This window comes from Tenrec ecaudatus, chromosome 8, assembly GCF_050624435.1.
Source record: "Tenrec ecaudatus isolate mTenEca1 chromosome 8, mTenEca1.hap1, whole genome shotgun sequence".
Lineage (NCBI taxonomy): Eukaryota > Metazoa > Chordata > Mammalia > Afrosoricida > Tenrecidae > Tenrec > Tenrec ecaudatus.
The window spans coordinates 68,916,652-68,929,507 of record NC_134537.1 but is presented as its reverse complement, the minus strand read 5'-3'; positions in this window follow the sequence as shown (position 1 = coordinate 68,929,507).

Sequence of the window (12,856 nt, the reverse complement as noted above, 5' to 3'; positions counted from 1 at the left end):
AATGTCCTCTCTCGTTGTATTTTCACTGAGAGTGGGACATTCTGCTGCAGCAGAAATTTTGAATGACCTTCACAAACACTACTTTGCCAGGTTGTTGTTCCATATCACTGTATTTGTGATAAACTTGTGTTTATGTTGGGTTAACCTTCAATTTGTGTCCCTTGGCCAAAGGACAAGTCCAAAAATGGCCTAGGTGACAGAAGAGAAGCCATCATGAAACACTGACACTGAGCCACCCAATATCTAAAGAAGCTATTCCAAATTTGATTACAGCCATGCTCGTGTTTGCATGTAAGCTGTCTGGTGAAGGTTATCATTGCTCACAACTTTATAACGCGGTGACTGAATTATCTCGGACTGGTTTTCAATGCTCTGCCCTGAGCTAGAACAATCAACACTCGATACATCATTGACTTAATTTGACACGTGGTTGTGTGGGCCTGGAAGTCTCCAAACACTTCTTCTGTGAAGAACATATCCTTTGTAGTGATTAAACAAGTGGATCTGAATCAAGTGTCTACTTTCCCATATTCCTCCACCTATGCACTTACTGTCAAACAGTTCCTCTGAGTTGCAAGTATTTTCCCCCATGATATCTTTGGAGTACATTGGTAATAGAGAATTTTGCTAAATTTATTCCCATTTTATTCTCTACCCATGTAATGAAATGTTTGCAATTATCCTTATTTCCACTCACTTTTTCCTTCCAAAAATACATTTGAGCACCTGCCAGGTGGAAGCCAATATATGTCACAGGACCATAGGATTTCAAAGATTGGAACAGCCTTGCTTCAGACATGGGATCAAACACATGCCTCCTATGGAACTGGTGAAAATGTGTCCTCAGCTCTACTTTCCTTTTGTGACTTTCACACTCACGTGCCAAACATGGATAGACCAGCCTCAGACCATTACCGGTCTGCTTATTTTATTCCTCACTGTACTACTTCCATCTCTGCAAACCAAAATCTCAAGGCCATTGAGTCAATTCCACCTTATGGGGACCCTATATGGCAAGAGTGTAACTTTACCCCTCCATGACCTTCAAATTTTCAGAACGTCCCCAGGGGTCCCTAAACCAGCTTGCTGAAAACTCCACAAAGCCATACATGATGGAGACGTAACGCATATGCTTGGAGACATAGTCCTGGAAGGCACAGAGGGTGTGCAATAGACAGCTACAGTCATGGAATCACAATGCATTTATAACTGAAATTAAACCAAAAACAACAAACTACTTATTATAACAGAATGAAGAGTCACCTAGAGCCAAATCTATGACCTGAGTCACAGAACCAAGTAATTCACAAATTGCTATAGCTTAGAGAAATTTTTGAATCATACATTAGAGAAATCTAATTCAACCCTTGCATTTTCAGCGAGCACAGTGAGACCCTGGGAACTGGCAGGGCTGTCTGAGGTCTCGGACTGCTCCTCCCCACCAGGGGATTCACACCTAAGACCATGCACTGAGACAAAGATCTTGTCACTCTGCTTGTTGCTTACGGGGGGGGGACCATACTTCAGACATGCTAGATCTGGTTTCATTGGAGAGGAAGATGGCTTCCCATCAAGAAGCAGAGAAATCTGACAGCTTGCTGGCATCCGTATTTCACTCTTCCTTTTGGTTATAATAAGTTGTTGTGGAGTCTGGTTTAACTCCTCTCTATGGTCATTTTCACTTATAAATTCATTGCAAATCCATGGCTACAGACTATAGTGGAAGAAAGACGGGGCTTTCTACTCGTATCAAGTAGATCTTCTCAGACCCACAGGCCTGGTGCGACCCTATTGTATAGGATTGCTGAGTCAGAACTGACTCAATGGCAGTGAGTTGTTTTGAGGTTTGTGTATTTTGTTGTTGTTTTTAATGGCTATGTGCAACACAGCACTATCGGTACTAAACTTCCAAAATACTGAAGATGGTGGAGATCAAGCAGATCCTGTCAGTCAGAGATATGCTAAATACACTAGGTGGTGTGTGTGTGTGTGTGTGTGTGTGTGTGTGTGCGGGGGGTGTTGTTTGTTTTTAATTTAGTTTTGGGGTTTGTGTTGTTTTGTTTTTAACAAATTTTGACCTCACACAGTTTGATATGTAGTATCATCCTATCTTGACTTTACAGATGATAAAAGTACAGTTCAAAAGACTGTAATAATTTGCCAAGGTTACAGGTTAGTCAGTGACAGAGGGGAAGCTCCAACCCAGATCTTCTGACTTACCTACCACTCTTCCCCGCACCCCTGCCTCCAGCTCTTTTGGCTCCCCGGACTATTCACGGAATGCTCCTGACACGTTTGGGAATTATGATACCAACATGAAATGTAATACTGTCCTCAAGTAGAGGGGGCTGTGTGTCTATGATATGCTCAGTCCTAATCCCTTCCTGAGAGGAAAATGTGGAACCAATCTTTTATGTCACCCAGAAGGATTTTAATTTGTGAAAATATTTCAGGTACAGAGCTTTTACTTCCATTTAATGAAAGAAATCATCATTTGAAAAGCTAAAAATGCCCAAGTCAATGCACACCCCAAGTTAAAACAGTTCTAGGGAAAAAGAAGAGAATTCATTGCTAGAGTGTTGGTCAGCATTCCATGTGGCGAAATGCTTGGATCCTAAGACAGGGTTTGATTCTAACTTAATCACAACGTGAAGTACTTCCTCCAAAGAGTCTTCCAAATGCCTTATTTCCAAAATTAGCTATAACTGGGCAAAAAATGATATTTTAAATAATTATCGGTGATTAATTTGATATACTTTGATATCTATTCTCTGGCAGTGAAATTCTCAAATCTTCCTCCCAAGTGGCCTTTGAAAAACAATGATATGGAAGGAGTCTGTTCAAGCAGCTCCTTGAGTCACCTGCTTGTTTTGCTTCTTAAGCCATCGGACTCATTCTGTCCTACCGCTTTAGCGACGTCGGAGGAAGGAGAAAAAGTAGACATAATGTCTAGCTTCCTGGGCAGGTCAGCTAGGCAACAACCCAGAGATGTAAAGTATGTCTTTTCTTCAGTGAATTTAAAATAATCCAGCAATTATAAGAATATTTCATTCCATGCAATGTCTATCCATGGGAAAGTTTTCCTCATGTTTGTATAAAAGAAGGTGTCTAATCCAATGTTAGTTTTATGCACATTCCCTCCAAAATCATCCAGATTCCATTTATTAAATGGCACCTTTTAAATTTCCTTTACTCCACTTGCTCTTTAATTCCTGCTTCACTTCTCTTCAGTAAGGAGCCATGAAGCAGTGAGATCAGGGAAGCTGGTGGATTTTACCCACTGCAATCTCCTTGCCTTCCTTCATGACTGCCCTTTTTTGCCTCCTGAGTAGACTCGTCCAACTTCACTCTCTTCTCCTGTCAGGCCTGGTGTCAAGAGCAGGCCTATTAGCCCTTGACCCAGGCTCTATCAGAACTGAGCTGGAAAACCATAGCATATCAAAAAGCACAAAGAAGAGCAGAACTATAAGAAAGCTGAAATTTTGAAGTAAAAATTGGAAAGTACTGTTTATAAAATATTGTCTAAGTCTAAATTATATGGTTTTTATTTCTTTTTTGGCCTTAAGAATATATACCATTTTATTTTGTATGCTTTCAAATCTATCATTTCCTTAAAGAATCTCATGAAATTTGCAGACATCAGTCAACTGCCTCGTAGGACCTTAAAGACAAGGTTATGGAAATCAGGGCTAAGGCACAAAAGCAACATGAAGGGATCTTAAAATGTTATAACAAAATGAGCATGACCATGGAAAATAAAAAACATATTAGTTGAACATAACATCTAATCAGATAATACAGACCTCGACTAACCAGGTGCCTTTTGCCTTTCTATTCTCTGTAGGAAATTATGAATATGATGGAGTATCCTGGTGAAATCTTTACCCAGAAAAGAAAGGTCCAGCTGGCACATTTGAGGGTCACTGACTTTTTGCACAAATTATTATTCCTTTCCACAAAGCCACAAGTTAGAAAAGTCACAAGTTAGGAAAGAAGTAAACAGAAACTTACCCAGAAAGAAATGAAAATAGCCAAGAGGAGAGGCACTCTGCCCCACCCAGTTCTCCAGGCTCCCCACCGCAGCTGAGGAAAGCACAACTGATGTCCCTTCGCTCCGTTTGTGGCCAGAGAGATGCTATATATAGACTCCGGGGAGTGCCTCTCCCCAAACTGATACCTGCACAGCAGATCCTGAGTCAGGGCATAAGGAGAGGACACTGGATCAGCACTGAATCACAAAGTAAACTCTTCTTTTCCTAGTGAAATTCATATGACCATTCTGCTACTCAAAAAAGCAGGGAGGAAATCAAGTATTACCTCTACCTGGCTCTCCCCTCGATTCATTTTCCATTTTACATGTTAATGCTCAGATGTATTATCTATCCTTTCCAGTACCCCAGGCAGGTAAATTGACACTCCCACAGGAATCTTAATAATGGCTCGAATTACAATAAGCGCTTTTTCCATTTAATAGTGATTGTTCTCTGAAAATGAAAGAAAACTGTTAGCCATGGGTGAAATAAAGTTCAAAGTCTGTAGATTTTGGAGGGTTTTTTTATGTTTTCTTTTGGGGTTTTTTGTTGGGTTTTTTTTTGGTTGATTTCCAAACTATTCAAGTTTTCACTTGATTTCATTCTGGAGTTAATTTAGCAAGAACTGCTTACCTAAAGAGGAGCTATGCCTAGTCGGCAAGTTGCACCTTATTTATAGTTACTACCACAGGCCGACACTATATCTAAATAGCACAGACCAATCCAGCGCGCCCGTATTTTTGCACAGCATGTGTTGAACTATAAATAACACATCATGGGACAATTGCGTGCTGTAACATGGCATGTATGACCTAGAGGAGGCGCTCAGTGGGATGACCACTTGAGGAAATGATGACACGGAGACCTCATCTGACGTCGCAAGCGGAAAGAAAAATTCACTGCGGCATCGGCCCAAGAAAGATGTCAATGTGGCCGAGTTCAGACATGCCTCCACTAACTTTCTTTACCCTATTGGGACACCAGTCAACTGTCCCTCCCACAGCAGTTCTTCTGTGCTGTTTTCAAAAGTTCATTGCCACACAGAACCCATAGACAATAACAGGTTACACATGAGGTTCAGGAATATTAAGGATACAGTCCTTTGGTCTGCAGTGCCTCTTCTTAGAGATGCCTGCAGGTATACCACTCTACCTCTCAACCATGAGGTCCCCTGCCCTTTGCCCTGATCAGGCAAGTGTTCCAAAATTCCTTTAGCAATGAAAAATGTCCAAAGGGCATTTTGCAAGCCAGCCTCATGCCCTAAGGAGTCACCTTTAATTATGCCATGGACAGGGATGCCTGCTGCTCTGTTTCATGCTCCCAGTGCTTCTCCATGCAAGGATATCAGACACACTCTACTCTGGGTTCTTCTTTCTTCATGGTTAAAGTACTCTCCATTCCTGCCCCTGAGATGGCTCAAGCTATACCCAGTGAAAAGGCAAAACAGACCATTCCCCACGTGAGAGTTCCTCCCACCCAGTCATTCGTGGGCGTTGCAAACACTGTGACTAGACGAGCGGTACGGAGCACTTCAACTGCACCGCATAGCTAGTCTGAGTCCCGGAGAACTGCAGCCAAATGCCAGCTTCCCCGAGGAGATGCTGAGCTTTAGAAACATTCCACTTCTGTTATTCTGTTTCTACTTCTCTAAAATGTCTTTAATAATAGCTTCCTATAAATGTGTTGTAAGCATGACAGAGTGTTTTATATGAAAACAATACAGAGCTAGTAAAACAAGTCAATAAATACACTTAATACAACAAATGTAGAGGAAAAAGTTTTTTCCTTTACTCGTTTGAGAACCCCTCAGATACTTAATTATGGCCTACCTGTTTTTAATTTTATGCTATATTTAATACTGCGATGAGCTAGTCATAATTTAATAAATAAATGTTTGTAGACTGTGGCAAATAAGCAAAGGTGGTCAAAAATAATCAAACTCCCTGCCATTAAGCCAACTCAGACTCAGAGCGACCCTACAGAACAGACTAGAACTGCTCCTGTGGGTTCCAAGACCGCAGCGCTTCATGAGAATAGAAAGCCTTGTCTTTGTCCAGCAGAGCAGCTGATAGTTTCCACCTGCCGACCTTGCAGTTAGCAACCCAGCGCATGACCACTCCATACTAGGGCTCTCTTAATCAAAGGTATTGGACATGATATTTTTGTTCATCAGCATCCCTTCCTTAAGGAATTCAATCATCCACATCTTCCCTAAGGTCATTGTTGAACTTCATTCGGACTTCCCTAAAGGACACGGACTGCAAGAGAACACTTAGTATGCCCCAAGGCCAGGTGGCACCTTCTTATCTGATTTTCATTCGTAGCCTCTTCTGAGGAAATAATCTCAAGGTGAGGCATTTTCCCAAGAGAGCAACCCACACGTAGGTTTCCCAGGCAATCCTCCTTATTTAACTGTGAGCACTGCTAGGGCCCCTCTCCTGTGGGACAGGAAGCACCTTCATTGGAACACAGTGTCTGAGGAATTCTGGGGCTTATGTCTGTATCTGGTCCCTGGGGGCACAAACAGCTGATACCTGACTAACCTAAAGAAGAAGCCATGGTGACACAGTGGCTCAAGAGTTGGACTTCTAATTGAAAGTTTTGCAGTTCAAGTCTACCAGCCACTTCTCAGAAGAAAGACCTGGTAATCTGATTCCATAAAGATGATTGCTTTCCAAAGTCTATGCAGACAGTTCTCCTCTATCTGACGGTGTTGCCAAGAGTCAAAATCAGTTCATTGGCAACAAGTTTACCAACATAAAAAACCTTCACATTCAAATCCTTTTCTTAACTCTTCAGAAGAAAGGCCTGCCTCTATAAAGATGAATACCATGAAAGTCCTATAAAGTAGTTCTGTGACACATAGGATTCTCGGAGTCCGATGGTAGAAACACTAGACTACTAACTGAAAGGCTGGCAGTGACAATCCACACAGAGGCCCTCTGAAGAACAGTCTGGATACCTGCTTCCAAAGTGTCACAGCCTCAAACACCCTAGCAAGCATTTCTCCCCTGCAACACTTGAAGCTGCCATGAGTCAGAACCAACTGAGAGGTAACTGGTTGGTTGATTGGTTGATTGGTTGGTTGGTTGGTTGGTTGGTTGGTTGGTTGGTTGGTTGTTTTGCTTGCTTTGTGTGTTTGTTTTTATAGCCACATTACTCAGAAACAAACAGAAGATCCATACATGAAAAGAGATTAAACCTTCTTTGGCAAGCAGGAACTATTCTCTCTCGTTGTTCTCAAAAACCAAACTCACTGCTCTGGAATAGATTCTGACTCAGAGAGACCTACAGGACAGGGTGGAACCGGTCCTGTGAGTTTCTGAGGCTGTCGCGTTAGGTGGGGACAGAGATGGGGAGCTAATAACGAGTCCAAGAATAAAGAAAACATTCTAAAGCTGATTGTGGTCATGATTTTACAACTCTTCTTGATCTAATTGAACTACTGAATAGCACAGTACATGAATTATATGCCAATAAAATTATTGAAGAAGAAGGAAAAGGATGATGGTTTTGAACTGCTTGCCTTGTGATTAGGAGCCCAACACATAACCCACTACGCCACAGTGAAATTGCTCTATTGGTATTTAGTGCGTGAAATGGACCTGCAAGCAGATTGAAACCAATAAGCCAAGAGACTAAAGGAGACAAAGCCTAGATAATATAATCAGAAACATAAGACCCAACCATTCTCCACTCTTGCACTTCCTAATTTACAAACTGAAAAGTTCCTTAGAGTTGGGTTTTCCTCATGTGTCACCAGAAGAATCCTGGCTAATATAAACCAAAAATTCAATAATTTTTAATGCTAAATCCACAACAGCTAGAATTTGCAGATTGTTCAAGAAATAAGAAGGATGTTAATTAGAAACTTCAAATGAATGAAAAGGGAAACTAAAATCTAGGAATATAAGCATATCAATCTCAGGGGGTATATAATCTAATATAGCACAAAGTAAAACATGATGGGCAATTTAGAAAATTCAATTTGAATATTTGAAGAAATATTTTAAGATTTTTGTTAGTTTTCAAACATTGGCAGAGAAAAAAATATTATGATCTAATACATTTTAGATGTCTGTCCACACTGATCAAAGCTCAACACCTTTTTATGTTTAAAGACATAACAGTTTACCGGTAAAGGAGCTTCAAAACTTGAAAGAACAAGAGACTTTCAGCAAGACAGTGGACTAGGCAGGCACACTGCACAGACCCTCCGCCATAAAGACAGGCGGACCCAAATGAAGCAGACAGAGCTACGCATCCTGGAACTCGGGCCTCCAGAGAAAGCGATGGCAAAGCAGAAATGCTTAATAGGAGAAGAAAGTGGACAACAGTGGTGAAAGAGGAGACACCAGTGAATTTCCAGCTGATCTGATGCAATGCAGCCACCTTGAACTTTCCCGAGAAGCATTCAATGAAGACAACTGTCCAACGACACAAACACACACTGGGAGCTGACAATGAGAAAGATGGACTCCTCCCATGTGCCCACACCCTTCTGGTGACCCGTGGTGTGGAAAGTCGCCGCCCTCACCCACCCAGTGGCCCGTTACCACCCCTTTCCACTTGCACAGCCCAAATTCTGCCTCAAGTTAGAGCAGCAACCTCATGAAACAGCTTCTAGTACAACTCCCTGGGTTTGGAGGCATGCGAACTCTGTCTCAACAGACAGCAGAGCACACTGTACCGAGTCCCTAGACACCCTAAGAACTCCTTCTGTAACCAGCCACCCTGATCTGAGCTACCCTCTGGGCCCGAAAGAGCTGCTTTTGGTAACAAACATCCTGATTTCAGTCACCCTCTGAACTGGCTGAAAACTGCAAATCAGGTACCTGATCACAGACAATATCTAAGGCAGCAGGAACACTATCTGGAACCAGGTATCCACCCATGAACCTTCCTCTCCTGACCCAATAAACTTCTTTCCTGGCAAAATGTGCCAACCAGTACTTGGTGCCTGCCCTCCATGCTGCTATCGTTTCTGGGTCTTGACCCTGCCCCCATTTTCTCCTTTCTTTCTTTGTTTTTCTTTTAGTTTTTCCCTTTACTTATTTTTCAGTCTTTTCTTTCTTTTCTTCAGGTTCATTCTCCATTTTCCCTTCTTTAGTCATCCTTTTTTCTTTTCTATTAATTTTTTCTCTTCTCCGGTCTTTTCTCCATCCTTAGTTTAGCTTATTGTATTTTTCCCTCTATTATTCTCTCCTTTAGTTTTAATTTCCTTTTATTTTTTTCTATTTTCAGATATTAAATTACTTTTTCTTATTCTTTCTTGCTAATATTTTACCTTTCTTCTTCTTTTTTAGTGTTTTCTCTTTCTTCCCCACCCAACAAGAGACAGCATTCAAGTCCACACAGCCCAACCACCCCTGTACCTCATGCAGTCCACCCACCCTGAGGGTCATGGCCTGCTCTTGTCCTGCCCAGTCATCACTAGACAGCAGCCACCACCCTCAGTCTGCTACACCAAGAGAGAACTTCAGACTCTCACAGCGGACCAAATCCACCCGGAGACAAATGGTGAGTGCCTAAGAAGACACTACCAAACAATGTTCTATTAAATATAAACACAATACCACAAAGCCTAAGAAATACCAGACCCTCTCAATTCACATCCAAACAAGACAGAGTGGCTTGAACAAGTTTCTAAAATACAGGGTCAAAATACCTTTCAAAGGAAGACAAAACATTAGAGCTACCAGATAATGAATTCAAAATAATAATACTTGATAATCTCAATGAATTGAGAAGTTGAGAAAACTGCAGGTGAAATCAATAAAACACAAGGAAAAAATTAGATGAATTCAGGAAAACACTACAAGAACAAATACAAAACATAAAATTTAGAACTTACACAATTAGCAACTGTAAATCCAGATGAGTAATACTGAGATTTCATAAATGCATAATACATTGAAAGGGCAAAGAAGTGGATTGTTTCAATAGAAGGCCAACTTAGGGAGCAGAGCATGAAGACAAATCTCCTAATTCTAATCTCCTAGAGAAATAATAAGGGGAAAATTATTTTTAATCTAAAGAAAGTCTAAGAATTGTGTGGGACAATATCAAGAGGGGTAATTTACATGTGATTGGAATTCCTGACCAGAGAAATAACAAAAAACACAATGAAAAATGCATGAGTTGTTGGAAGAAAATCTCTCTATTATCATGAAAGATGAGAAAATACACATTCAGGAAGCATAACAATATAGAACTCCTAAAGTAAATTACCAAGACATTTCATAGTTAAAAGTTCCAAAATTGAAAACAAGGAAAGAATCCTGAGGGCAGTATGGAAAAACAACGTTATTTCCAAAGGAGAACAAATGGCATTGAGCCACCACTTACATATCAGTTTGTCACACTGTGGTGCCTTGCTGAAAGCTGTGTCACTAGTAGTTACCAGCAGGGTCACCCAAAGTGAGCAGATTTCAGCAGAGCCCCGGGACTGAGAAAAACCTGCAGAGAAGAAATTGGCTGTCCATTTCTGAAGAAGGGGACACTAAAATTCTTATAAATAACACAAGAAATTGTCAGATACTGAAAACTTCATGACTATCAGCCAGACATTGTCAACTACAGCAAAGAAAAATGAGCCCTTCAGGTCGGAAGGCATTCAAAATGGGACTGAGGAAGAGCTGCTTTCTTAAGCTAGAACAGACCCCACTGAGGTCAAGGACCTGCCTAGCATGCAGGTACCATGCATCCGCTTCTCTATGCACATCTTGAAAGGCACTTCAACAGAGCTGTCCTCACCGTGGCTGAAGTCAGTCCTTCCTGATGTGGGGAGAGCGAGAAGATCGTTCAGTTGCCGCCGTACAACATTGTGCTAAAGTCACTCCAAACCAACAGATATTCCTACCAGAGGGACAAGTGAATCCGACTAGAAATGCAAGTCAAGATGGTGAGGAGGGCATGCATGGATGCCTTCAAGAAGGCAATTGCATTTCTCTTGGTAGTTATGGTGGTCAGATGATTTTATGTCCACTAGACAGCCATGGCAAAGGGTGGAGGCAAACTTGTCAATCAAAGTTAGACCAGAAGATGTGCACTGGCGCAGATAGGAACTGAAACACAGGGAATCCAGGACAGATGAACCCCTCAGGACCAATGATAAGAGTGGTGCTACTGGGAGGGTGGAGGGAGTGTCGGGTAGAAAGGGGGAACTGATTACAAGGATCTACATATAACCTCCTCCCTGGGGGATGGACAACAGAAAAGTGGGTGAAGGAAGACGCTGGACAGTGTGAGATATGATCAAATATCAGGGTAGCTTCATATGGCTTCTCATCAGAAATATCGCACAGGGAGTAAGCTTGTGTATGCCTCCAATGAGCTATTTATCTCTTTAGCACCTTCAGATGAGGTTATCAAACTGCGACCTGATTGACAGGCTAAACTTCACCCCTTCACTCTTCATCCTCTCAAATTGACAACAGATTATGCAACTACCACAAATACCATAGAAAATGGCTGCATTTGAATTGTGGTACTGGAGAAGAATATTAAAAGTACCATGGATTGCTAAAAGGACAAACTGATGTGTCTTGGAAGAAGTACAGCCAGAGTGCTCCTTAGAGGCGAGGATGGGAAGACTTTGTCTTACATACTTTGGTCATATTGCCAGGAGAGAACAGTTCCTGGAGAAGGACATCATGTTTAATGGAGCGCAAGGTTGGGGGAAGAGGAAAGCTTGAACAAGACGGAGTGAGACAGTGGCTGCATCGATGGGCGCAGGCAGGGGAACGGGTGCAGGGCCAGGCAGTGCTTTGTTTTGTTGTGCGCGAGGGCACCAAAGAACACCAAACGGTATTTCACTGGGCAAATCTAATGGCAAACATTATTTTTAAAGAACGAAAACTGATAGCTACCACTGCTATCGAATTAATTTTGACTCATAGCAACCACAGAGGACAGAATAGAAATTCGTAGTGTTTCCAAGGTGTACATTTTACAGAAATGAGCTATCAGGGATAGCTATCCTGTGGAGCTATTGGGGATATGGGACCATAGGCCTCCCAGTCACCGTGGTTGCTGGGCACTTGCAGACCACGCCGCCTTTCCAAACGTCATTCCATCAAGGCAGACTCTCTGCCCTCGAGCTGGTGCCGCCTCACAGCAACCCTGGAAGCTTGGGGAGAGCTGCCTCTGCGCGGGTCCGACACTAACCCTAGTCGAAAGCCCTGTCTTTCTCCTGAGGAGTAGCTTATGGTTTTGAACTTCTAACCTGTCAGTTAGCAGTCCGATGCATAAGCCGGGGATTGAAAAATAAAATAATGTGATACCCTACATATCTATAAGAATGCCTAAAAATCAAAATACTGACCGCCTCAAATGCTGAAGAGAATGTGGAGTAACAGGAAACTTTATTCATTTCTGACAGGAATGAAAGTCACTGAGAAGAGGTGCTCTATTCATTTATTATGAAGCCAAACAGAGGCTGACAGGGTGAACCATCAAGCGTGGTGTAGGTATGTCCCCAAGTGAGATGAAAATGGTCACAACCCAAAATTGGACGTACAGACATTTAGAGAAGCTTTATTCATAACTGCAAAAAATGAGAAGAAATCAACATGACCTTCAAGAGGTAAATGGCTAATCAACTAATAGCACATCCACAGACGGGTCTTAGTCAGCAGGAAAAAGGAGGAAGGTACTTTAAAGATGCTAAGTGAATGCTAAGTGAATGGAGCTGCTCGCTTCTTGAGGAAAGTCTCATGATTCCACATCAATGGCGTTCTGCACAGACACAGAGATCGGTTAGGGTGGTAGTCTGTGAGTAGAGGTAGGCAGAGAGATGAACGTATGGAGCACAGGGGGCCTTT